General features: G+C 43.7%; 1 long non-coding RNA gene across 1 annotated transcript in view; it reads left to right on the top strand.

Annotated features, from left to right (window-relative positions):
* The first annotated feature begins 1,656 nt into the window (after positions 1-1,656).
* Positions 1,657-24,731, top strand: part of LOC142661949 (uncharacterized) — a 257,736-nt gene continuing 234,661 nt past the window's right edge. Inside the window, exons 1-3 of the long non-coding RNA XR_012850844.1 lie at positions 1,657-1,870; positions 8,081-8,215; positions 14,160-14,335. This is a non-coding gene — a long non-coding RNA (uncharacterized LOC142661949). The remainder of the gene's footprint in view (positions 1,871-8,080; positions 8,216-14,159; positions 14,336-24,731) is intronic.

Genomic DNA, 24,731 nt, shown 5'->3' with positions numbered 1-24,731 from the left:
TATTGCTGTCTAGCCCCTGTCTTATTGTTAGAATAATCACACAGCGGAATTCAGTGCACAGTTTGCCATATGTATGCACGACTGGAGCCGGAGTTCCAGGGTGAATATCTCTGTGGCAGATGTGAGCATATTGTTCACCTGGAAGCTCGTATTAGAGATCTGGAGGAGCAGAATGCAACACTGAGGAGGATAGACAATTTTGAACGGAGCTTGCTGCTCACAGAGCATGCAGTTAGTGGGTTACAACTGGAGGGTGAAGACATGGGTGAGCAGGATCAGGTAAGTAGCTGGGTTAATGTAGTTAGGGGCAGTAGAAAGGGGTCAAAGACAAGGAAGGCCGATCCGGTTTCTGACATTCCAGGCAAAATTGCCAAGTTGGGTGATGATGCGAGGGTGTCAGTCTCAGAAATGGCAGCCCTAGTGGATACTGATCTCCCTAACAGCCGGGAGAACAGCCCAGCTAGTAGTCGGCGGGATGGTAATGCAGGTAAGCCAAGACAATTGATAGTCGTAGGGGATTCTATAATCAGGAAGACGGATAGAATTATTTGTCGCCAAGACCACCTCAACCGAATGGTTTGCTGTCTCCCTGGTGCCAGGGTTCGGCATGTGGTGGAACGGGTGGACAAATTGCTGGGAGGGGCTGGTGATGATCCAGCTGTCGTGGTCCATGTCGGTACCAACGACAGAATAAATGGTAGGTGGAGGAGCCTTAAGAATAATTTTAAAGAACTAGGCTACAAGCTGAAGGGAAGGACCTCCAAGGTTGTATTCTCAGGAATACTGCCTGTGCCATGCGCATCACAGGAAAGACAGCGGGAGCTTAGGGAGTTAAATGCATGGCTGAAGTCTTGGTGTAGAGGAGAAGGATTTGGGTTCCTAGAGCACTGGGCTGACTTTTCATTGGGGTACAAACTGTATTCTGCAGATGATTTGCACCTAAATGGAAGGGGGTCCGCTGTGCTGGGGGAGAGAATTCTAGCTGGGGTGGCGGAGTATTTAAACTAGGGCTGAGGAGGGAGGTCAATGTAGAAAAAAAAGGGGTAGCCAGGTTAGAGAGGGGTCAGACTATATTGGTGGGGGGAGAAACAGAATGTGGGGAGAGGACTGGACAACAGGATAAGGAGATCCTTTCGTTACAAAACATCAGTGTAAATAAAAAGGACCGATTAATGTCAAATCACATTTCTGATAATAAAAGTGAAAAACTGACAGGCAAGTTAAAGTGTATGTTCACAAATGCCAGAAGTCTAGCAAGTAAAATGGGGGAGCTGGAGGCCTTGATACTGGAAGAAAATATAGATATAGTTGGTGTTGCTGAAACATGGCTGGACTCTTCACATGACTGGGCTGTAAATCTACAGGGTTTTACACTTTTTCGTAAAGACAGGACAAATAGGAAAGGTGGTGGTGTATGTCTGTATGTGAGAAGTGATATGAAGGCGAGTGTGAAAGAGACAATAGTGGGTGAAGACTGTGAGGAGGTTGAAACCTTGTGGGTGGAACCAGGGCCGCCATCAGGGGGGGACTGGGGGTACTGCAGTGAGGGGCCCGGGCATAAATTTTAAAAAAAGGGGCCCGCACTCTGCCGCTGGAATTAATATACTCACGGCAGTGTGACTCTTACGATTTCATTTCGGTGAAAGGAACAGGTCCCATCACGAAGCAGGGGCCCGTTCATTACATCAGAATAAAACCGTAAGGGCCCGCTGGAGAGTGACATGTGCCTGCCCCTCCTCCTCCGCAACAGTGTGACAGCGTGTGGGGAGGAGACAAGGGGTGGAGACATCACAGCAGCGGGAGTTATGAGCTCAGCCTCGGAGGATACGTCCAGCAGCAGCAGCAGTCGTCGTCTTCTTCTTCAGACACAGTGAGTACTAACTTATGTCTGTGTCCGGCTGCTGCTGCCCGGAGCCTCCTGAAAAAATCTCCTCCTGCCCCCATAGAAAGTAAATATCTTCCCCACCTCTGTATTATGTTAACACCGCAGCATAGGATTGTATCAGCTCTACAGCTCTTATCTCCCGTCCTGTGTAACATGTGGCAATAAACCTGTCTTCTCCCTCTGTTTACACAGGACAGGAGAAAAGAGCCGTTGTAGAGCTGAGTGATACAATCCTATGCTGCAGTGTGAACCAATACAGACGTGCTTTCTATGGGGAGGGGGTAGAGTTAGATAATAATGGGGGCAGGGAGATGATAATGGGGGCAGATAGATGATAATGGGGGCAGGGAGATGATAATGGGGGCAGGGAGATGATAATGGGGCAGGGAGATGATAATGGGGGCAGGGAGATGATAATGGGGGCAGGGAGATAATAATGGGGCAGGGAGATGATAATGGAGGCAGGGAGATGATAATGGGGGCAGGGAGATAATAATGGGGCAGGGAGATGATAATGGGGGCAGGGAGATGATAATGGGGGCAGGGAGATGATAATGGGGGCAGGGAGATGATAATGGGGCAGGGAGATGATAATGGGGCAGGGAGATGATAATGGGGGCAGGGAGATGATAATGGGGGCAGGGAGATGATAATGGGGGCAGGGAGATAATAATGGGGCAGGGAGATGATAATGGGGGCAGGGAGATGATAATGGGGGCAGGGAGATAATAATGGGGCAGGGAGATGATAATGGGGGCAGGGAGATGATAATGGGGGCAGGGAGATGATAATGGGGGCAGATAGATGATAATGGGGGCAGGGAGATGATAATGGGGGCAGGGAGATGATAATGGGGCAGGGAGATGATAATGGGGGCAGGGAGATGATAATGGGGGCAGATAGATGATAATGGGGGCAGGGAGATGATAATGGGGGCAGGGAGATGATAATGGGGGCAGGGAGATGATAATGGGGCAGGGAGATGATAATGGGGGCAGGGAGATGATAATGGGGCAGTGAGATGATAATGGGGGCAGGGAGATGATAATGGGGGCAGGGAGATGATAATGGGGGCAGCGAGATGATAATGGGGGCAGGGAGATGGCATTGGGTAGGGAGGGAAATGATGCTAGAGTGGGAAGGAGATAATAATGGAGGGAGGATGGCACTTGAGTAGGGATGCACGATGCATCAAAACTTCGATACGGTTTCGATACCGTGCACCCCCAAACGGTTCAATACCGTTATTTCATGTATTTCGATACTAAGCTGTGCGGCCGCACAGCTCAATATTGTAATACATGAATGTATGAGAGCGGAGCTGCGGCTGTGTAACACAGTCACGGCCCTGCTCCGGAGTCCTGACATGTGCGCGCCGCCAGGATTATGTGATGCGGCCAGCGCTGCACTAATGAGCGGCGGCACTGAAAACAGAACATGGCGGGCGCACTACAAAACACCCCCACATGTTCTGTCTTCAGTGCCTGAACCGCCGCTCATTAGTGCAGCGCCGCCCGCATCACCTCGTGCTGACCGCGTGCGGGGCGGGGCAATGGTTGTATTACACAGCCGCAGTCCCACTCTATAAAGGCAGAGATCAGAGAAACCTCTCATCTCTGTCGCTATTCCCCTGAATGCTGCGATCACAGCTGACTGCAGCATTCAGGGGAAAATAAGAAGGGGGGATGCCCCTTGGATCACGTCACAGGAATCCCTATGACGCGATTGAGGGACATACCATATATGGGCAGACAGCCCAAGGTCCAATGAAGGACCCCAGGGCTGTCTTACCATATTTCCTGTTAGGGCATACTCAGGTCTGTCCTAACAACTGCCTGTGTACTATGCGTATATAGATATATACCAGTACATTAAAGTTTCAAAAAGAAAGTAAAAACATAAAGTAATGTTAAATAAAAAAAAATACACATACACCTTTTTTACAAAACACATTAAAATAAGTCTCAATACATAAAATATACACATTCATTATTGGCGCGGCTGTAATAACCTGCACAACAATTTTTTTGCATCATTTATGATGTGTACGTTGTAAAAAATAAAATAAAAACTTCTTTCACTTATTAATGTGAGGCACGAGGTATTATGAATTTTGAACCTCCATATGCCTCACATTAATAGTAATTAACCCCATCATGTACCTTACACATTAACCCTTTATAATTGAGGAACATGATGGGGTTAATTACTATTAATGTGAGGCACATGGAGGTTAAATTTACCATCACACCTCGTGCCTCACATAAGAAATGGAAGAACTGTTTTGTTTTTTTATTACTGTTGGCAAAGTATCGCTTTGTTATCGAAATCGCAATACTACACAAAGCATCGGTACCGAAGTCCAAATTCTGGTATCGTGACATCCCTCCACTGGAGGAGGCATTATACAATGGGGGGGGGGGTAATAATTGGGTGAAAAGTGATGATATCTGAAGGGAGGGGAGAAATTATACATGGGGAGGGGTAGAGGAAGGAGAGAGTATACCTGGGTAGGGGGAGAAAGCTTATACCGGAGGCATAGTTAGCAACAGTCCTGAATTTGCAGGGACTGTCCTGAATCTAAAGAGGCAGTCCCGGCAAATTACTGTCCCAGACGTGTCTCAGCCACTGCCATATTCAATTGTATCTGCGTCCACAGGATGCAGATACAATTGAATACTATGGCAGAGCAGGAAAGTATCAGCTTCCTGCTCTGCCATTCACCCATCCAGGAGCGAAATCCCCGGCCAGAGAGTTGCCGACACTCTGGTCGGGGATTCCTCTCCTAGAGGTAGCCCCTGAGGTCACTGTCCATATATGGACAGTGAGGTCAGGGTCTCCTCCTGGACTGGAATCCCCTGTAGAGAGTGCCACACACTCCCCTGTAGTCAGCGCCGAACATACCCCCTGTAGATAGCGCCACACACACACACCCCTGTAGATAGTGTCACACACTGCCCCCTGTAGATAGCACCACACAATCCCATGTAGATAGCGCCACACAATCCCATGTAGATAGCGCCTCACCCACCCCTGCAGATAGCGCCACACACAGCCCCCTGTAGATAGCGCTACACACAGATAACGTGTGTGCAGCGTGTGAAGAGAATGCAAAAGCATCATCCAGACATGCCCGTGGCGGTGGGAGATCTTAGGGACTACATTTTGGTGAGTGACTCTGCTGTGTATAGGGCTTCAGTGCAATGATTTTTGTTTATATTGCCCTCCTACACCCTGACAGATTCTACATACACACACACATACACACACACTCACTTTCCCTTTTTGCCCCCCACAGAGCCCCTGTGAGGTTGCGTCCCCCTGGCTACCACTGCTACCTTCAGTTCTCCCAGCCCTGGGACTTAGTTTCTCCCCTTTGCCCTCCGACACCCACCTCCTGTCTCTGCCCTGCTCCTCCAAAGAGTTTTCTTTTTAATGTGCCCTACCTCCCGCCCCTTTACATTTCACCCCCCCTCCTAATAACGAGGGGGGCGGGGGCCCAGACTCATTGGCAGTATGGGGCCCAGAAATTCCTGATGGCAGCCCTGGGTGGAACTAGAAAGGGAGGTAAACACTGAAAAAATTACTTTTGGTGTAATCTATAGACCCCCCAATATAACTGAGGAGATGGAAGTTCAGCTATATAAACAGATGGAGCGGGCTGCACAGGCGGGTACTGTAGTGATAATGGGAGATTTTAATTTCCGGGATATTAATTGGTGTCATGGTTCGGCTACAACTGCAAGGGGGAGACATTTCCTCAACCTGTTGCAGGAAAATTTTATGGGCCAGTTTGTGGAAGACCCGACTAGAGGTGAAGCTCTGTTGGATCTGGTCATTTCTAATAATGCAGATCTTGTTGGGAATGTCAATGTTCGTGAAAACCTCGGTAACAGTGATCACAATATAGTTACATTTTACCTATACTGTAAAAAACAAACGCAGGCTGGGCGGGCAAAAACATTTAATTTTAAGAAAGCCAATTTCCCCAGGATGAGGGCTGCAATTCAGGATATAGACTGGGAAGAACTAATGTCAAATAATGGAACAAATGATAAATGGGAGATTTTCAAATCTACTTTGAGTTATTATAGTGCAAAATTTATTCCTACAGGTAATAAGTATAAACGACTCAAATTAAACCCCACATGGCTTACACCTTCTGTGAAAGGGGCAATACATGACAAAAAAAGGGCATTTAAAAAATACAAATCTGAGGGTACAGCTGTAGCCTTTGTAAAATATAAAGAGCTTAATAAAATCTGTAAAAATGTAATAAAATTAGCAAAAATACAAAATGAAAGGCAGGTGGCCAAGGATAGTAAAACAAATCCTAAAAAATTCTTCAAGCATATAAATGCAAAAAAGCCAAGGTCTGAACATGTAGGACCCCTAGATAATGGTAATGGGGAGTTGATCACAGGGGATCAAGAGAAGGCAGAGTTACTAAATGGGTTCTTTAGCTCTGTATATACAACTGAAGAAAGAGCAGCTGATGTAGCCAGTGCCAGTGCTGTTAATATATCGGCTGATATACTGAATTGGATGAATGTAGATATGGTCCAAGCTAAATAAAATAAAATAAATGTGCACAAGGCTCCGGGACCAGATGGGTTACACCCTAGAATTCTTAAAGAGCTTAGTTCAGTAATTTCTGTCCCCCTTTTCATAATATTCAGAGAATCTCTAGTGACTGGTATAGTGCCAAGGGACTGGCGCAGGGCAAATGTGGTGCCTATTTTCAAAAAGGGCTCTAGGTCTTCCCCGGGTAATTATAGACCAGTAAGCTTAACATCCATCGTGGGGAAAATGTTTGAGGGGCTATTGAGGGACTATATACAGGATTATGTGACAATAAAAAGCATTATAAGTGACAGCCAGCATGGTTTTACTAAGGACAGAAGTTGTCAAACTAACCTAATCTGTTTTTATGAAGAGGTAAGCAGAAGTCTAGACAGAGGGGCCGCTGTGGATTTAGTGTTTTTGGACTTTGCAAAGGCATTTGACACTGTCCCCCATAGACGCCTAATGGGTAAATTACGGACTATAGGTTTAGAAAATATAGTTTGTAATTGGATTGAGAATTGGCTCAAGGACCGTATCCAGAGAGTTGTGGTCAATGATTCCTTCTCTGAATGGTCCCCGGTTATAAGTGGTGTACCCCAGGGTTCAGTGCTGGGACCCCTATTATTCAACTTATTTATTAATGATATAGAGGATGGGATTAATAGCACTATTTCTATTTTTGCAGATGACACCAAGCTATGTAATATAGTTCAGACTATGGAAGATGTTTGTGAATTGCAGGCAGATTTAAACAAACTAAGTGTTTGGGCGTCCACTTGGCAAATGAAGTTTAATGTAGATAAATGTAAAGTTATGCATCTTGGTACCAACAACCTGCATGCATCATATGTCCTAGGGGGAGCTACACTGGCGGATTCACTTGTTGAGAAGGATCTGGGTGTTCTTGTAAATCATAAACTCAATAACAGCATGCAGTGTCAATCAGCTGCTTCAAAGGCCAGCAAGATATTGTCGTGTATTAAAAGAGGCATGGACTCGCGGGACAGAGATGTAATATTGCCACTTTACAAAGCATTAGTGAGGCCCCATCTAGAATATGCAGTTCAGTTCTGGGCTCCAGTTCATAGAAAGGATGCCCTGGAGTTGGAAAAAATACAAAGAAGAGCAACGAAGCTAATAAGGGGCATGGAGAATTTAAGTTATGAGGAAAGATTGAAAGAATTAAACCTATTTAGCCTTGAAAAAAGACGACTAAGGGGGGACATGATTAACTTATATAAATATATTAATGGCACATACAAAAAATATGGTGATATCCTGTTCCTTGTAAAACCCCCTCAAAAAACAAGGGGGCACTCCCTCCGTCTGGAGAAAAAAAGGTTCAACCTGCAGAGGCGACAAGGCTTCTTTACAGTGAGAACTGTGAATCTATGGAATAGCCTACCGCAGGAGCTGGTCACAGCAGGGACAGTAGATGGCTTTAAAAAAGGGTTAGATAATTTCCTAGAACAAAAAAATATTAGCTCCTATGTGTAGAAATTTTTCCTTCCCTTTTCCCTTCCCTTGGTTGGACTTGATGGACATGTGTCTTTTTTCAGCCGTACTAACTATGTAACTATGTAATATAATCAGACTTTAATTTACGCTATTATCATTTTTTTATCATAGGTTTTCATCATTCAGGCTATGACATAGGATTTAAAGAACTTGAAGAAGAAGAAAAAAGGGAAGAGAAGAAACACTGGCGCTCCTCTAAGGTCATACTGTCGGGATCATAGGCTTAGCGAAAACGTTAAAACATAGGTATTAAGTGATTTCTCACCTTTTTCGGTTGTTCTGGTTCATCGGCACAACTCAATTTTGGTACGTGTTGACTCTAATACACAGCTCGCTGGCCTTAAAGGGAAGGTGTCACAAATTATATTATTTTTATCTTATTGCTTTTAGTATGTCATTTTTGTGTTGTACTTTTTTCTTTTTTCTTTCTTTTACTTCTCTATGCGGGCTGCCGTTTTTTTTTTCATCTCTGTATGTGTCGATTAACGACACATACAGAGATGGAATACGGCACATACATCCCCATAGAGAATGCGAACGGGAGCCGTTCCATTAACTATAGCGTACGGCCTCTGTGTGGGAACGACGCATGCGCCGCTCCCACACAGACCAAAAGGAGGTCTTCGGCAGAGCGATATCCGGCGCCATATTCATGTGGACCGGAAGCCACGGCCGGACAGTAAGACGTCTACTTCCGGTCGCGGCTACTGTCCATATGTTCAGAAGCAAGGACTAGGAGCGGAGGCGGCGGCGACAGCGACGATGGCAGCAGGAGCAGGTAAGTTATGTTTGTGTATGTGATGTGTGTGTATGTTCGTGTTATACTGTGTGATTACCACTGTATCTAACCCTCCTACACTGTGCATTCGCTCAAAAAATGGCGGCACACAGTGTAGGAGGTTTGCACATTCAATCCCCTCCTTTCTCCTGGCACTAGCCAGGATAAAGGAGGGGGGATTGTTTGAGGACACTAGAGCGAGTGTGTCTTCTCCAATTTTGCAGCATAAAGCAATGAGGTTGCTTTACCACATGCCAATGCTGCAATTTTGGGAATTGCTCCCTCTAGTGACCAGCACATGGAAATGTTATAAATGAACTTACAATTTACTAACTAATTTATAATATTTCCTGACTTGTGAAAAAATTAAAAAATTAGAACAATGTGTATCATTTATATACTAACTGTTTAACTAAAAAAATAAAAAATTCTAGCGACACATTCCCTTTAAAAGATAACATCGGGTGTAGGCTTTTCACAGCTCTACCGATGTCTCGCAGGATCCAAAGTAAACAGAATATGTAGGCGCTCCTGTGTCAATGGTAATTCAGATAGGGCTTGTTAGTAAATAAGAATATACTTTTTAAGCATAATCCCTCTGCGATCCTTTCTGATCGAAAGCCCTATCAAGATTACCATCGACACTGGACAGCCTACATAGGATAATTTTTTTCTGTTTTCTTTGGATCCATGAGAATTAAAGAGGTTGCTTCACAAAGAGAACTCATAAGGGCTAGTTCACACAGAGTTTTTTGGCGCTGATTTTTACGTGGAAACCACGTTATAAACAGCGCCAAAAACTGGCAGTTATCGCCTCCCATTGATTTCAATGGGAGGCAGAAGCGTTTTTTCCCCACAAGCGTTTATTTATGCTCGCGGGAATTAAAAAGCGTCATGCTCTTTCTTCCTGCGTTTCCATCTCTGACCTATTGACATCAATAAGAGGCAGAGAAAGCGGATTTCACTACGTTTTTTACCCACGGCGCTCAATGGCCGCGGCTGAAAAACGTTGCAAAGAAAGTGCAGGCAGGTCAAAATCTGCCTGCAAAAAACTCAGTGTGAACCTACCCTTAACCCCTAGGCGCACCACGACGCAACTGTACGTCCCGGTGGCCAGTGTCTTAGCGCACGAGGACATAGTTACTGCGCGGATCCCGGTGCACACTGTCGGTGACAGTGTGCACCGAGAACCGGGAGGCTAGTTGTCCCCGACAGCTGACACTCCACTGTTGCCGATCAGCGTCTCATTTCCGCTGATTTCGGCAAATAACCCCTTAAATGCAGGGATCGATTGCAATCGCCGCATTTTAGGGGTTTCTAGCACATCGGCAGACCTCACACTGAATTCGTGAGGTTTGCAGTTGGCTAGCATGGCGACCAGAGGCCAAGTAATGGCCTCCGTGTCTGCCATGTACGGAAGCCTATCAGGACCAGTCTACTCATAGGCTTCCTGTCAGAGTGACAGGAAGTCACTGTGTCATTGCCGATGCACACTGTCGGTGACAGTGTGCATCGGGAACCGGGAGGTCAGCTGTCCACGACAGCTGACATTCCACTGTTGCCGATCAGCGGCTCATCGCTGCTGATTTAGGCAATTAACCCCTTAAATGCGGTGCTCGATTGCGATCGCCGCATTTAAGAGGTTGGTAGCACATCAGCAGCCCCCATGCAATTGTGGGGGTTGCTGATGCCTGTGATGGTATCCGGAGGCCAGATAACGGCCTCCAGGTCTGCCATATATGGAAGCCTACGGCTTGTCCTCGTAGACTTACTGTCAGAGTGACTGTGACGTCACACTGACAGTTGGAATACATTACACTACCTAGGTAGTGTAATGTATTCTAGCAGAGATCGGAGCTGCCGGTCAAAAAAGAAAGTGTAAAAAGTAAATAAAAAATGTTAAAAAAAGTTAATAAAAAGGTTGGCAACCTTGACCCCGGTCTCCGTAGTCATGGCGAAGCGTCCCTCAGTTGTCCGTGCAGTCCGGCCTCATGGGATGATGTTTCATCCCATGTGACCGCTAAAGCCTGTGATTGGCTGCAGCAGTCATCCCAGGAGGCCGGCCTGGACAAAGAACAGAGGGATGTTTCGCCATGACTAGAGAGACCAGGGTAAGTATAAGCTTTTTTTTCTGAGTTGAGATTTTTGCTACGAAATTGAAGCTATTTTGCCGCCAATATCGCAACATTTGCTATTTGTTGCAGGTTTTACCTCCCCATTGAATTAAATTGGGAAAACTTGCAACAAAAAAGCAGCGATTCCGAAGCATAAATTGACATACTGCGGATTAAAAAAAAACACAATGAAAATTAATTTCTGAAAGTTTTTTTCTGCTGTTTTTTTACGCAGCATGTGGATGAGATTTGTTGAAATCTCATCCACTGTATTAGGCCCCATTCACATCGCATTTGTTCTATCTGCCAAGCGTATACGATTTTTTTATAAAAATGTGGACCATTGAATTACAAATGTGTACCATTTTCTGTTTACTTCTGTGTTTTTTATACCGTGTACGTTTAGCGTATACTCATACGTCGATATACGATTCTGTTCATTTTTTACGTAAAAAAGGTATTTATTTTTTTAAAGTTTAGACTGATAGAAAAAAACTTAAAACGGATAGATTTACTGTATGGAAACAGATACAAACATATAGCATTAAGTTTGAATACGTCGTCTATTGAGATCAATGCTAAAAAAAAACATTATGTCGTGTACACTTTTTTTGAAGTACAGAATAGCGTAGCAGACTACGCTTTTCAGTACTTTCAAAAAACAGTATCCCAACGTAAACCATGACAAACATAGACCAAACGGGTGCTATTTTGGTCTACTTTTGACCCATTATAGTGTATGTATACACCGGGCTATACGTTTCAATACTTTTTGAATGTTTGAAAACGTATACGCTCGGCGGATAGCACAAACGCGATGCAAATCAGGCCTTGTGCTGCAGATTTTCCACAATGAAATCCTTTGTGGAAAATCCACAGTGTTTACGCTATGTCTGGACATGCCCTTGAAATATACACTACCGTTCAAAATATTAGGGTCACTTAGAAAATTTCCTTATTTTTGCAAGAAAAGCACAGTTTTTTTCAATGAAGATAACATTAAATTAATCAGAAATACACTCTATACATTGTTAATGTGCTAAATGACTATTCTAGCTGCAAACGTCTGGTTTTTAATGCAATATCTACATAAGTGTATAGAGGCCCATTTCCAGCAACCATCACTCCAGTGTTCTAATGGTACATTGTGTTTGCTAACTGTGTTAGAAGGCTAATGGATGATTAGAAAACACTTGAAAACCCTTGTGCAATTATGTTAGCACCGCTGTATACAGTTTTGCTGTTTAGAGGAGCTATAAAACTGACCTTCCTTTGAGCTAGTTGAGAATCTGGAGCATTACATTTGTGGGTTCGATTAAACTCTCAAAATGGCTAGAAAAAGAGCTTTCATGTGAAACTCGACAGTCTATTCTTGTTCTTAGAAATGAAGGCTATTCCATGCGAGAAATTGCGAAGAAACTGAAGATTTCCTACAACAGGGTGTGTACTACTCCCTTCAGAGGACAGCACAAACAGGCTCTAACCAGAGTAGAAAGAGAAGTGGGAGGCCCCGCTGCACAACTGAGCAACAAGACAAGTACATTAGAGTCTCTAGTTTGAGAAATAGACGCCTCACAGGTCCTCAACTGGCAGCTTCATTAAATAGTACCCGCAAAACGCCAGTGTCAACGTTTACAGTGAAGAGGCGACTCCGGGATGCTGGCCTTCAGGGCAGAGTGGCAAAGAAAAAGGCATATCTGAGACTGGCTAATAAAAGGAAAATATTAATATGGGCAAAAGCACACAGACATTGGACAGAGGAAGATTGGAAAAAAGTGATATGGACAGACGAATCGAAGTTTGAGGTGTTTGGATCACACAGAAGAACATTTGTGAGACGCAGAACAACTGAAAAGATGCTGGAAGAGTGCCTGACGCCATCTGTCAAGCATGGTGGAGGTAATGTGATGGTCTGGGGTTGCTTTGGTGCTAGTAAAGTGGGAGATTTGTACAAGGTAAAAGGGATTTTGAATAAGGAAGGCTATCACTCCATTTTGCAACGCCATGCCATACCCAGTGGACAGCGCTTGATTGGAGCCAATTTCATCCTACAACAGGACAATGACAAAAGCCCACCTCCAAATTATGCAAGAACTATTTAGGGAAGAAGCAGGCAGCTGGTATTCTATCTGTAATGGAGTGGCCAGCTCGGTCACCAGATCTCAACCCCATAGAGCTGTTGTGGGAGCAGCTTGACAGTATGGTACGCAAGAAGTGCCCATCAAGCCAATCCAACTTGTGGGAGGGGCTTCTGGAAGCATGGGGTGAAATTTCTCCCGATTACCTCAGCAAATTAACAGCTAGAATGCCAAAGGTCTGCAATGCTGTAATGGCTGCAAATGGAGCATTCTTTGACGAAAGCAAAGTTTGAAGGAGAAAATGATTATTTGAAATAAAAATCATTATTTCTAACCTTGTCAATGTCTTGACTATATTTTCTAGTCATTTTGCAACTTATTTGATAAAAATAAATGTGAGTTTTCATGGAAAACACAAAATTGTCTGGGTGACCCAAAACTTTTGAACGGTAGTGTAGTTCAAAGTATAGAGACTTTTTTCTAAAACATCTTCACCTGTCCTGTACTCTCCCACCCAGCCTGAGCCTATAATGTTTATTGCAGCTTGTATGGTTTTCTTGCTATAAATCAGAGTCTCCACCAAGTTCCTTAGAAACAGTCACAGGTCATAAGACTTACAAAAGTAAAGGTAGACTGTGATGGAAAGTGTTATTAGCCATGTTCCTTCTAAGGTGTGTGCTCCGGAAAAGGAATAAAACATCATTCCAATAACAAGCAGCTATACCTGTTTGGAATCCGAATCTCTATATTTATTTGTATTATTGTTTATTAATATAAAGCCTGTATAATGTGATAAGGCTCTCTTTACACGAACGTCATAACACGACAGCTATGACGAATTCTAACAGGTGCCAACATATCCTGACACATCCCATTGATTTATAATGGGGTCCGCCAAGTTTTCATTGGGGTTCTGGTATTTTTGCCCATAAAAGCACAGCAGACTGCCCTATTCTTGTCCTCAAAAATACAAGAACCCCTGACAGGAAGGTTGCAGGTTGTGAATAGAGCCTCAAAGAGGATAAATGCATTAACACACAAATACAATAAAGAAACACAGAAAAGTCAAAGTAGTGACAGATAATGTAGGAGAAAGCACTGTCCAAACAAGGTTTAAATGGGCACTGTTGAAACTTTGCATAAATCTATAGTAAAAACAAATATAAGAAACTTTGTAATATATCTTATTACAGAAATATTACTTTTTCTCCACTTATCAGCTTCCACCCCCCTCCTAAACGCTAAATCCATCTTGAGAAATGAGACAGATTATCATCTCACTGACGGGTCAGAATACAGCTGCCCTTAGAAGTCTATAGAGAGCGGAGGGGGAGGAGAGAGCAGGAGCTGAGTGAGAGAGAGGCAGAGACAAACAGAGACGCTGCTGAAGCTTCTAGTAAGTGTTTTATCTTACCCCAGTGCTGGATTCACAGTTACACTGCTCAGTACTGCTGTATAATGTCCTCCATTTTGCTTCTGTTTCTGAAGGTGTGCTTCAAGGAGATAGGGGAGCAGGATGTTCTTTTACCTATAAGTGCTGTGTATAGAAGACATTACAGCAGTTAGGCTCCACCCACCAACTCATGGCAAAATAATAATTAGGGATAGAGCCTGCATAAGGAAAAACTACAAAAAAATGCAGAATAGCAACTCTGGCGAGATTATATGACATCGCTCATGCCCCGTCTCGGAAACTGTGAATACAGTTAGAGGCAGTTCAGGCGGCATTACCGCTGCCCTCCTTCCCCTAGGCACCTGGTTCGACCTGGTCCAGAGCCTCGATTCTGACCTTACCACTAGTGATAGGCGATAAGCTCAGGACCCTTAACAGATATCTTTCTCAGTCTGGCTTATTTTCTAGAGATGGACCACTGACGCCGATTGTGGGGAATAGGGATTTCGCCCCGGGTTTACAGCCCTCCTTCTTGGGTAGAACCGGATGAGCCACCGGAGAGGGCTTAACATTTAAAAATTTGCTGGTATTGGGCCAACTGCAACAATATGAGGAGTTAGTGCCAGTAAATTCTAGGTCTTCAAGGACAAGATGGGACTATCTCCAGCTACAACACTACTTTAATAAATGTCGACAGCCCCTTCATTTGCATAGGGATTTGACTCCTTTTGAGCGTCTGATCTCCTCGCCCTCCACAACATCAAAAGTGATAGCCCTCATCTATGGTCTGTTGTTAAATGAGAAGAAGGAACCGAAACCCTCTTATGCGCTTAGCTGGGAAAAAGAACTAGCTGTATCTATTCCCCCTGAAGACTGGTCTAAGGCATTCACTTTGTGCCATAGATTATCAATTTCATGTAAGGCACAAGAAACTAATTTCAAAATCTTGTCCAGATGGTATAGGGTTCCTGTTGTCTTACACAGGACATACCCTTCTACGTCTGATCGATGTTGGCGTTGTGGACAGGCGAGGGGGACGATGACTCATATATGGTGGGAGTGCCAGTTGCTCCATCCGTTCTGGGATTCTATAATAACTTTGATTAGGAAAATCACTGACATAACTTTGGATGATTGTCCAACCGTATTACTCCTATCCATCATCCCGGGTTCCGCTAAGGTCCTGTCCCGTACTTTGGTATGATACTTATTGGTTGCAGCAAGAACGGTGATTCCCAGACACTGGAAAAGTAGCATAGCCCCCACTGTGTCAGAGTGGGTTTTTGAAGTATTACACATACATGACATGAATGAGTCGATAGCTCTCGTTCATCGACGCTCCGACTCTCACTTTCAGATTTGGCAGAAGTGGCTGGACTTTCGTAACTCTCCAGAATTTAGTGCGCTTTGCTCCTTGAGTTCTTAAACCTCCGGGCCTAAGGTACCAATGAGGGACAGGTTTTTGCGTGAAAGCATTTTAGCCTGCATAAGTTTGACAGGTCACAGTCATATATATTGACCTTTGTTAGTCTGTCTAGGCTATCTCTTTTCTTTTTTCTTTTTAACCCCTTATATTTAGTTCCTTCCCCTTTTCATTTATTTTATGTTAATTGGCACTATGATTACTCCTGGTAGTAATATGATATAAGTCTTAATGCATGTTGATTATCCCGCTGACATATTCTACTTAGGCGGTCGTCCAGACCTTTCACATGTTGTGATACATTTTTCCTTTTCTGTATCTCTTTTGAAATTTATGTGAAAACTTTCCTTAAATAAAGAATTACAAAAAAAATGCAGAATACAAGTCATATAATGGCCAGAAATAGTGTTATTCCACATATACAGCTTATTCTGAAAAATCACCTGAAACGACAGGTACACTTATGCACATGATGGATCCCAAATACGGTAGCAATGCATTTCTATTTTCATATAGAGGTATACAGGAATATGGTGCAATATACATCTTACAATACAGGCTGCTATATGTTGTGGTGCACAGTTGTGTGCATGAGGCTTTAATCTGTCATTTCCTGGGAGTACAATTTAGAGGGAACAGTGGTCATAAGAGAATTTTTGTTTGAAAAATACTAGTGTGAGTGTCTAAGTATTCCACATAATGCCCTCAAGCAGTTTTGATTCACTGGCATTTACTTAACAGGCAAACAGGTGGGCGCAGACGGGTCAGAAGGTGAAAGGTATGATATATCAATGTGAAATTTTTCACTCACAAGAGGGCACTTTTGCAAAAAATAATAGAAACTTGGGAAAAGAGGTGTAATTGCCATTGCAACCGGTCAGACTACAGCTCCTATTTGTCAGGCCCTAAGCTAAATGATAGCAGTGAGCTGATCGTAGCTCTGAACAATTACACCTCTTTTCCGATGCACTTTTTTCTACAGATCTTCCCCAATATTATTGCCAGTTATGCATTTAGGGCCTTGGTAGCCAAGTTAATGAGAACTCTTCATAGCAGGACATTTTGAAAATTCCATGCAGTTAGTGATCAGGCAAAAGGGGGACTTCCAAGTTTGGCAGTAATCAGGATTGAGGTGTGGTAGCTTAGCACCCTTTATAGACACACTGCATCTATAAATTCATAAAGATAGACAAACAATGGAATAAATAAAGGTTGGGGGAAAGCATAGCAAAGATAAAAATGAGGCCCCTTTTTAGGTGCTGTTTGACATCACCACACTCCTAACCACCTGTTACAGGAGGTTCCATGTGCTCCCATCCCATTTTCATGACTCACATTTTCCACTTATTTGCTATCATTGCAGCACCTATGGAGACCACATCCTTGTCCAGGTTATCACTACCCAATAAAGTGAGGACAATTAAACCTAGAATGGACTGGCTCCCTCCATGGACCTTGTAGCAGCCACATGAGCTACATTTATGGCATGAAAGCAAAATACAAACTCAATGGTATAGTAAAGCAGAGAGGAGAATGTTTCAATAACCGTGTACAATTGAACTTACCTGTTGTTTGGTTTAATATGTAGTTACTGTAGTACATTCAGAAAGATTATTTTCTGTTTGGTTGAGTTAGGCTTTAAAGTGGTCATCTGGTAAAAGAAAATTGATGGCCTAACCTAAATATAGGCCATCAATATCTGATCGATGAGGAACCGACTCACTTGAATGAGTGGAAGCTGTAATACTTTACAGTATTGAGCAACATAAGCGATGAAGCCGCGGCCCCTTCAAACAGCTGATCGGTGGGGGTGCCGAGAGTCGGCCCCTTGACCAACCAGATATTGATGGCCTATTTTGAGGATAAGAAACAATATAAGTGGGTGGACGACACATAGACATATATGGAGTGCAAAACCTTTGCCCTATATGGTACAACAATAGCTATTTTTGCTGTTGGCTAGATGTGCATGTCCATTATTTTTGCCCTACTTTTTTGCTAGCATTCTATCCTGAGGATAGGCCATCAATTTTTTTTCAGTTCAACTACCAGTGTAAAACTACGAACTAAACCAGGTAAATTCTAAATATTCTCCTCTTAATACTGTATCCTGCAGTAAGTTGTCATGAGAAGCGTCTTTGGGGAAAAAAAAGATATAGTTTTTCTAAAAAGGTATTCCCACTATAAAATACCGTGCACAGAAATGTTATATTAGTGAATACTAAAATAGTGAATATTAAGACACAGTCCCGCTACCCTGGCATTAGGTAAAGCTCCTCAGACAAGCCTATTTGGAAGATTATATAACAGAATCTTTTAGTGAAGTAGGATACCCCCGAGGAGATGAATAGATAACTCTGCACCCTGCTTTGAAGTTCCCTTGGGCTCAGAATTCCCTTGAAGGCAACACATAGTTTGAGAGGGGAATTGTTCCATGCCAAGTAATCAGCAAGACGGTTGTGGACAAGTCAGTGTAATGTAAGACCTAGTGCAGAGCTTTGACTGCAATGATCTCTGGTTCCTTGTGAGCCCTAGGGCAAGCCGGATATATCAGTGTCTAAAACAACAGAAACCGTGAATCCACAGGCTTCATAATTATTTTTAAACTTCCGTTGCTATTTTCCTTTTTCTGGAAGTGCAACATAGTATCATTACTACTATCATTACCATCATTGATCCTAGTGCCTGTATATCAGTACTGGCAGAAGCCGTGTAAGCTGGTGGTCAGCTATAAATGCTTGAATATCACGCAGCCATGACTTTCTGATGTTTTGCCGTGACTGGCAGTTTCTACTGCTGCTTGTCTGAACAGAGAGCAAAGACTAATGATAGTTTACTTTTCTTACAAACTGTAAGCACAAGCACATTCTAAGGAAATTATGAGAAAGTCATTGCTGGAATAAGAAGTATGTAAAGCAGTTTTTTTAAGCACGGATTTGAGGACATGCTACATGTAACACAGCGTCTACAGCATGCCCTCAAATTTGTGAAGATTTTTTTATTTTTCGTTACATGTGAATGGGGTTTAACATTTTTCTAACTTGTGCATACAAAGCTGCAGTATAACAAATGAATGAGGGTCAGAGCAGCAGCCTGAGTCAATGATAAGACCGGAGATGTGTTTTTCACAGCATCCGAGAGGCACCCGATAGTTTTCACAGACTCATTCACTTCAGTGTCTGAATCGGGTCCGTGAAAACAGATCCGACTCTCCGATCCGTAGAAAGATAGAACATGTCCTATCTTTCCACGGATCACGGTCGGGACTCGGGCGACACACATGGTCGTGTACATTAGTCGTTAGACCACTTCAATTTTTGCAATTTAGATCACCATGCAGCTTAGTCATAATCTATAGCAATGTCCTAATGGAGCAGAGGTAAAGAGCAGCCAGTACTGAAGAAAATAAATAGCATGGGAATTTTTATACCACAAATTAAACTATGTTTTCTAATCAGACACACTCCCTTTCAAATAGGAGATGGCTGATTTGGCCAGGGGAAGCCATGGCCAGGCAGGCATTTCAAATTAATTTTATTCATACATGGAACGGCTCGAGCCCACCAGAATGGGAGCTGCTCATACTGTTCTGGCCAGGGGCGTAACTAGGAAAGACTGGGCCCATAGCAAACTCTTGACCGGGTCCCCCCCGGGTGCCACAAGGAGCCCCCCTTATAAATAGTGCACCCTGTAGAATGTGCCATACAGCCCCCCTGTAGACAGTGCTATATAGCACCACCTATAGACAGTGTCACACCCCATTTGTAGATAGCGACCCCACCTCCCCTTGTAGATAGTGCCATACAGCCCCCCTGTAGATATCGCCATAAAGCCTCCACTGTATATAGCGCTATACAGCTGCCACTGTATATAGTGCCACAGCCCCCTTCGTAGAAAGTGCAGCACAGCCCCCCCTTAGTAGAAAGTGCCACACACAGACCCCTTTAGATTGCGCCACACTCAACCCCCCTGTATATAGAGCCACAGCCCTCCCCCATGTAAATAGCGCCATACAGCTCCCCCTTGTGTATAGTGCCACACAGCTCCCCCTTGTGTGTAGTGCCACACAGCCCCCCTTTGTGTATAGTGCCACACAGCCCCCCTTTGTGTATAGTGCCACACAGCCCCCCGCTTGTGTATAGTGCCACAGCCCCCCCTTAGTAGAAAGTGGCACACACAGACCTCTGTAGATTACACCACACTCAGTCCCCTGTATATAGAACCACAGCCCTCCCCTTGTAAATAGTGCCATGCAGCTCCCCCTTGTGTATAGTGCCCCACAGCTCCCTCTTGTGTGTAGTGCCACACAGCCCCCCTTTGTGTATAGTGCCACACAGCCCCCCCTTGTGTATAGTGCCACAGCCACCCTTAGTAGAAAGTGCAGCACAGCCCCCCCTTAGTAGAAAGTGCCACACACGAACCCCTGTAGATTGCGCCACACTCAGCCCCCTGTAGATAGAGACACAGCCCTCCCCCTTGTAAATAGTGCCATAAGTTCCCCCATGTGTATAGTGCCACACAGCTCCCCCTGTGTATAGTGCCACACAGCTGCCCCTTGTGTATAGTGCCACACAGCCCCCTTTGTGTATAGTGCCACACAAACTCCCCCCCTTATGTATAGTGCCACAAGGCAATGGCGCATCCGAGAAAGTTGTATCAGCCAGGGAGATGTCACTCAAACATGGAAAGGTGCGTTTGGAGGCAGGACTATGTGACTCTTCAGGATAGCAGCTCCGCCCCATGACCCTCTAATGAGTAATTAGCATATAGTGTGCGCCGTTTTAAAAGTGGATTTTAAGGATTTTGCTGCATCTGAAAAAACCATACAAGTGAATGTTTGGATATATTGTCAGGTCATGTATTACCGCATGGTGGCGGTTCAAGGGGTTAAAACTACCTGACAGATTCCCATTAAATATACAATGAATTGAGAACAATTCCATCTGCCCTGCAATTTTGTTATTATAAATATATCCTATATAACTACAGATCCAGAACCAAGATCTGACATACATACAGTACCACAACCAAGCTCAGTACATAAATACAGTGCTAGAACCAAGTTAAGTACATATATACAGCACCAGAACCAAGCTCAGTACATAAATACATCACTAGAACAAAGCTCTGACATATATACAGCGCCAGAACAAAGCTCAGTACATATATACAACCCTAGAACCAAGCCCATACATATATACAGCACCAGAACCAACCTCAGTACATAAATACAGCACGAGAACTAACCTCAGTACTTAAATACAGCACTACAACCAAGCTCAGTACATATATACAGCACCAGAACCAAACTCATTACATATATACACAGCACCAAAACCAATCTCATACGTATATACAGTACCAGAACCAAGCTCAGTAGTTACATACAGCATCAGAACCAAGATCAGTACATATATACAACATCAGAACAAATACAGCTCAATTTAGTGCAACCCCTGCCGTATAGGTTTGTACGGCGTAAAACTACAGCTCCCAGCATGGCCTGAACAATGTAAAGGCTATGCTGGGAGATGCTGTTTCACAAAAAAATAATCATACTACCATCATCTCGCTGCAGATCACACAGTGACTACAATACTGATTAGAGGCAGAATAAACATTTACATTAAGTAACTCACCGGTGATGTCTCAGATTCTAGTTCTTTTCTTCTCCTTCCGGTCCAGACATCTATGATGGATTTCTACCGGCCATGACCCATTTCTGCAGTTTTCCGCTCAGATGTCTTCAGCTTCTCACTTTTAAAACATTTCTGCACTTATAAACAAAGTTAAAATTCTAAACACCTCTAAATATAATAAAGCACCATACACTGCACCTCTAACTATAATAGCGCCATACACTGTGTCCCTGATTATAATAGTACCATACACTGTCACACAGACACACACACACACACACACACACACACACACACCGTGCCCCCTGTAGATAGTGCCCCCATAGCCCCCTGTAGATAGTGACCCCCATAGAGCCTTTGTAGATAGTGACCTACATAGAAGCCCCTGTAGATAGTATCCCACATACAACCCTCTGTAGATAGTGCCCACATATGGACTCCAGAGCTGCAAGGCAATAGTGCTAACCACTATAGATAATGCCACTCACAGTTTTATGAGAAAAAAAACAAAAAAACTTTACATACTCACATGATCCCGTTCCCACGCTGTTCACTGGCGATGCAGATCTGCTTTCTTCTGAGCAGGTCTGCTGGAGCTGAACGAGCGGCGTCCAATGACGCTGATTGGCGGGGCAGAATGACTTGCCCCGTCAATCAGCGCCTTTCAAGCATGGAAGCGGCGCGATGATGTCATCGTGCCACTAGCCAATCAGAGTCATTGTAAGGCGCTGGATGGTCGGAACATGTCCGGCCATTCAGCGCTAATGTATGTATTTGGCTGTCACTAGCACCGGAGCCCCCTCCGGTGCTAGCGACGCCTACAGGCATGAGAGGGCCTGTGTCGCCCCCCGGGCATATGGGGGGCGTGTCAGCTGGCGGCACAGGCTCCCTCAAGCACTGGGCCCTGTAGCAGCCGCTACGGCTGCTACCGCGGTAGTTATGCCACTGGTTCTGGCTCATAGAGGGGGGTCCATAAGAGCCTGTTCAGATGTGGCGAAAGTTTTCTGCTGCAGATTTTGCCTCAAATTTCTGGCAATTACGCAACGAATCTGCTGCAAAATTTGCACATGTAAAGGTTCATTCAGATATGGTGGATTTCACAGTGGACATGCCATAGGTTTCAGCCTTTGCATTGCATCCCCAGTGAAAATCTTCTGCTTCCCCGCAACAGGATGACCATGCTGTAGACCATAAACTCCACACCGCAAGCTATTTTCTGCACTGTTAACTAAGTAAACTAAAAAGCTATAGAAACCAAAGAAAGAAAAGTCTGCGGCGATTTCCACTGTGGCCTGTCCGAAGCAGAATTCTGCAGCAAATCCGCTACGTCTGAACGTGCCCTAATGGTGGACCCCTCTGCATGATATCAATATGCTCTAATAAGGCATATGGACACGGGTTATTTTCATGAGGCAACCCCTTTAAGCAGGGGCGTAGCTAGAGAGGGGCAGGCGGGGCATGTACCCTGGGCGCAACTAAGAGGGAAGGTGGGGGGCGCCAGGGCTACACCATTCATGACGGCGGCCTGCTGCTTCTCTGAGGTGGTGGTGCCACTGAAAGCAGCCGCCACCACTCCCTCCTTAACTTTAATTGTACCTGCGTCTTTCAACAACGCAAGCTGCGAGATTACTTCTTTGCACCGCTTGCATTGTTAAAATGCGCTGATTGACAGGGCAAGTCATTCTACCCTGCCAATGAGCGCCTTTCATAGACGGAAGCGGCGATGACGTCATGATGGATGGTATGAATTTTTTTTTTGTGAAACAGCATCTCCCAAGATATCCTTACCATTGTGCGGGCCATGCTGGGAACTGTATACAATTTAGTGCAAACCTATATAGCAAGGGTTGTACTAAATTGAGCTGTATTTGTGCTGGTGGTGTATTTATGTACTGAGCTTGGTTCTGGTGCTGTATATATGTATTGAGCTTGGTTCTGGTGTTGTATTTATGTACTGAGCTTGGTTTTGGTGTTGTATATATGTACTGAGCTTGGTTTTGGTGTTGTATATATTTACTGAGCTTGGTTCTGGTACTGTGTATATATGTACTGAGCTTGGTTCTGGTACTGTGTGTATGTATGTATGTGTATATATATATATATATATATATATATATATATATATGTATGTGTATATATATATATATATATATATATATATAATGAGCTTGGTTCTTCTGCTATATTTATGTACTGAGCTTGGTTCTGGTACTATATATATATATATATATATATATATATATATATATATATATAGCTTGGTTCTGGTGCTGTATATGTGTATGAGCTTTGTTCTGGTGCTGTATATATATTGAGCTTCGTTCTGGTGCTGTATATATATTGAGCTTGGTTCTGGTGCTGTATTTACATACTGAGCTTAGTTCTGGTTACACAAAAAAAATGTGTGGAAAAAAATGACACCTCATTGATTGGTAGAGAAAACAAACATGGGGAGGGGGAAGAAGTTGTTGGGAAAGAGGTTGGGGGGGGGGGAGCAAACTGAATCTTTGCCCCAGGTGCTGGAGTACCTCTGCTTTAAGTAACCATAGATAATGTAGCCTATAAGTGCACTAACTTGGACTGACACCAACAATTATTAAGTCTATGGTAACAAATGAAAATTTCTAATTAATGGAAATATGTTCCATCTGTTGGAAATGGAATCACACAGGCTTAAAAATGTTCTCTGCTACTGGTTATCAATAGTATCAACTGCAAATGTCTTATGAGGTGCAATGCTGATTTTTGCCATGATTAGAACGATTTTGTATGAGAATAATTCAGACCAAAGTAAAATATCTATGGATGAACATTTCAATAATATATATATTTTTTTTAATTGGGACTAAACGTTTGTGTCTATGGCCACTTAAAGCCTGGAGTTACACAGCGACATTTGGTGCCAGTTGCAGTAAATTCACAGGATTACCGTAACCTTAATGTTTTCCTATGCAACCACTGCAAAGTGTCAGCGGTAGCTGAGATTGCGACAATCCCCTAATTTTACTTTGACTCCCACGGAACAAATGCCGGATAGATAGCACTATCATAAAAACAATATATATAATATTATATATTAAAAAATATATGCTAGCACTTCTTATCCCTCCACTTAAGCTAGGTGCACAGGTTGCAGTATTGTCTACAGAATGGACAAGTTTTATTATTACTGTCTTAAATTTAGACATCTTAAAACTAGACCAGGTAGGCAGAACATGAGCCAAAATTATCTCAATGGCGCACGCTGTGTAATAGATTTGGTGCATCTTGCTAGATATGTTAGACTATTCTCTTCTTTACGCCACCTCTTGGCTAGCTTACTTTGCACCAAAATTGT

Source organism: Rhinoderma darwinii, chromosome 10 (genome assembly GCF_050947455.1).
Source record: "Rhinoderma darwinii isolate aRhiDar2 chromosome 10, aRhiDar2.hap1, whole genome shotgun sequence".
NCBI classification, from domain to species: domain Eukaryota; kingdom Metazoa; phylum Chordata; class Amphibia; order Anura; family Rhinodermatidae; genus Rhinoderma; species Rhinoderma darwinii.
The sequence above is the reverse complement of the archived record's forward strand: the minus strand, read 5'-3'. Positions and strand labels throughout refer to the sequence as shown.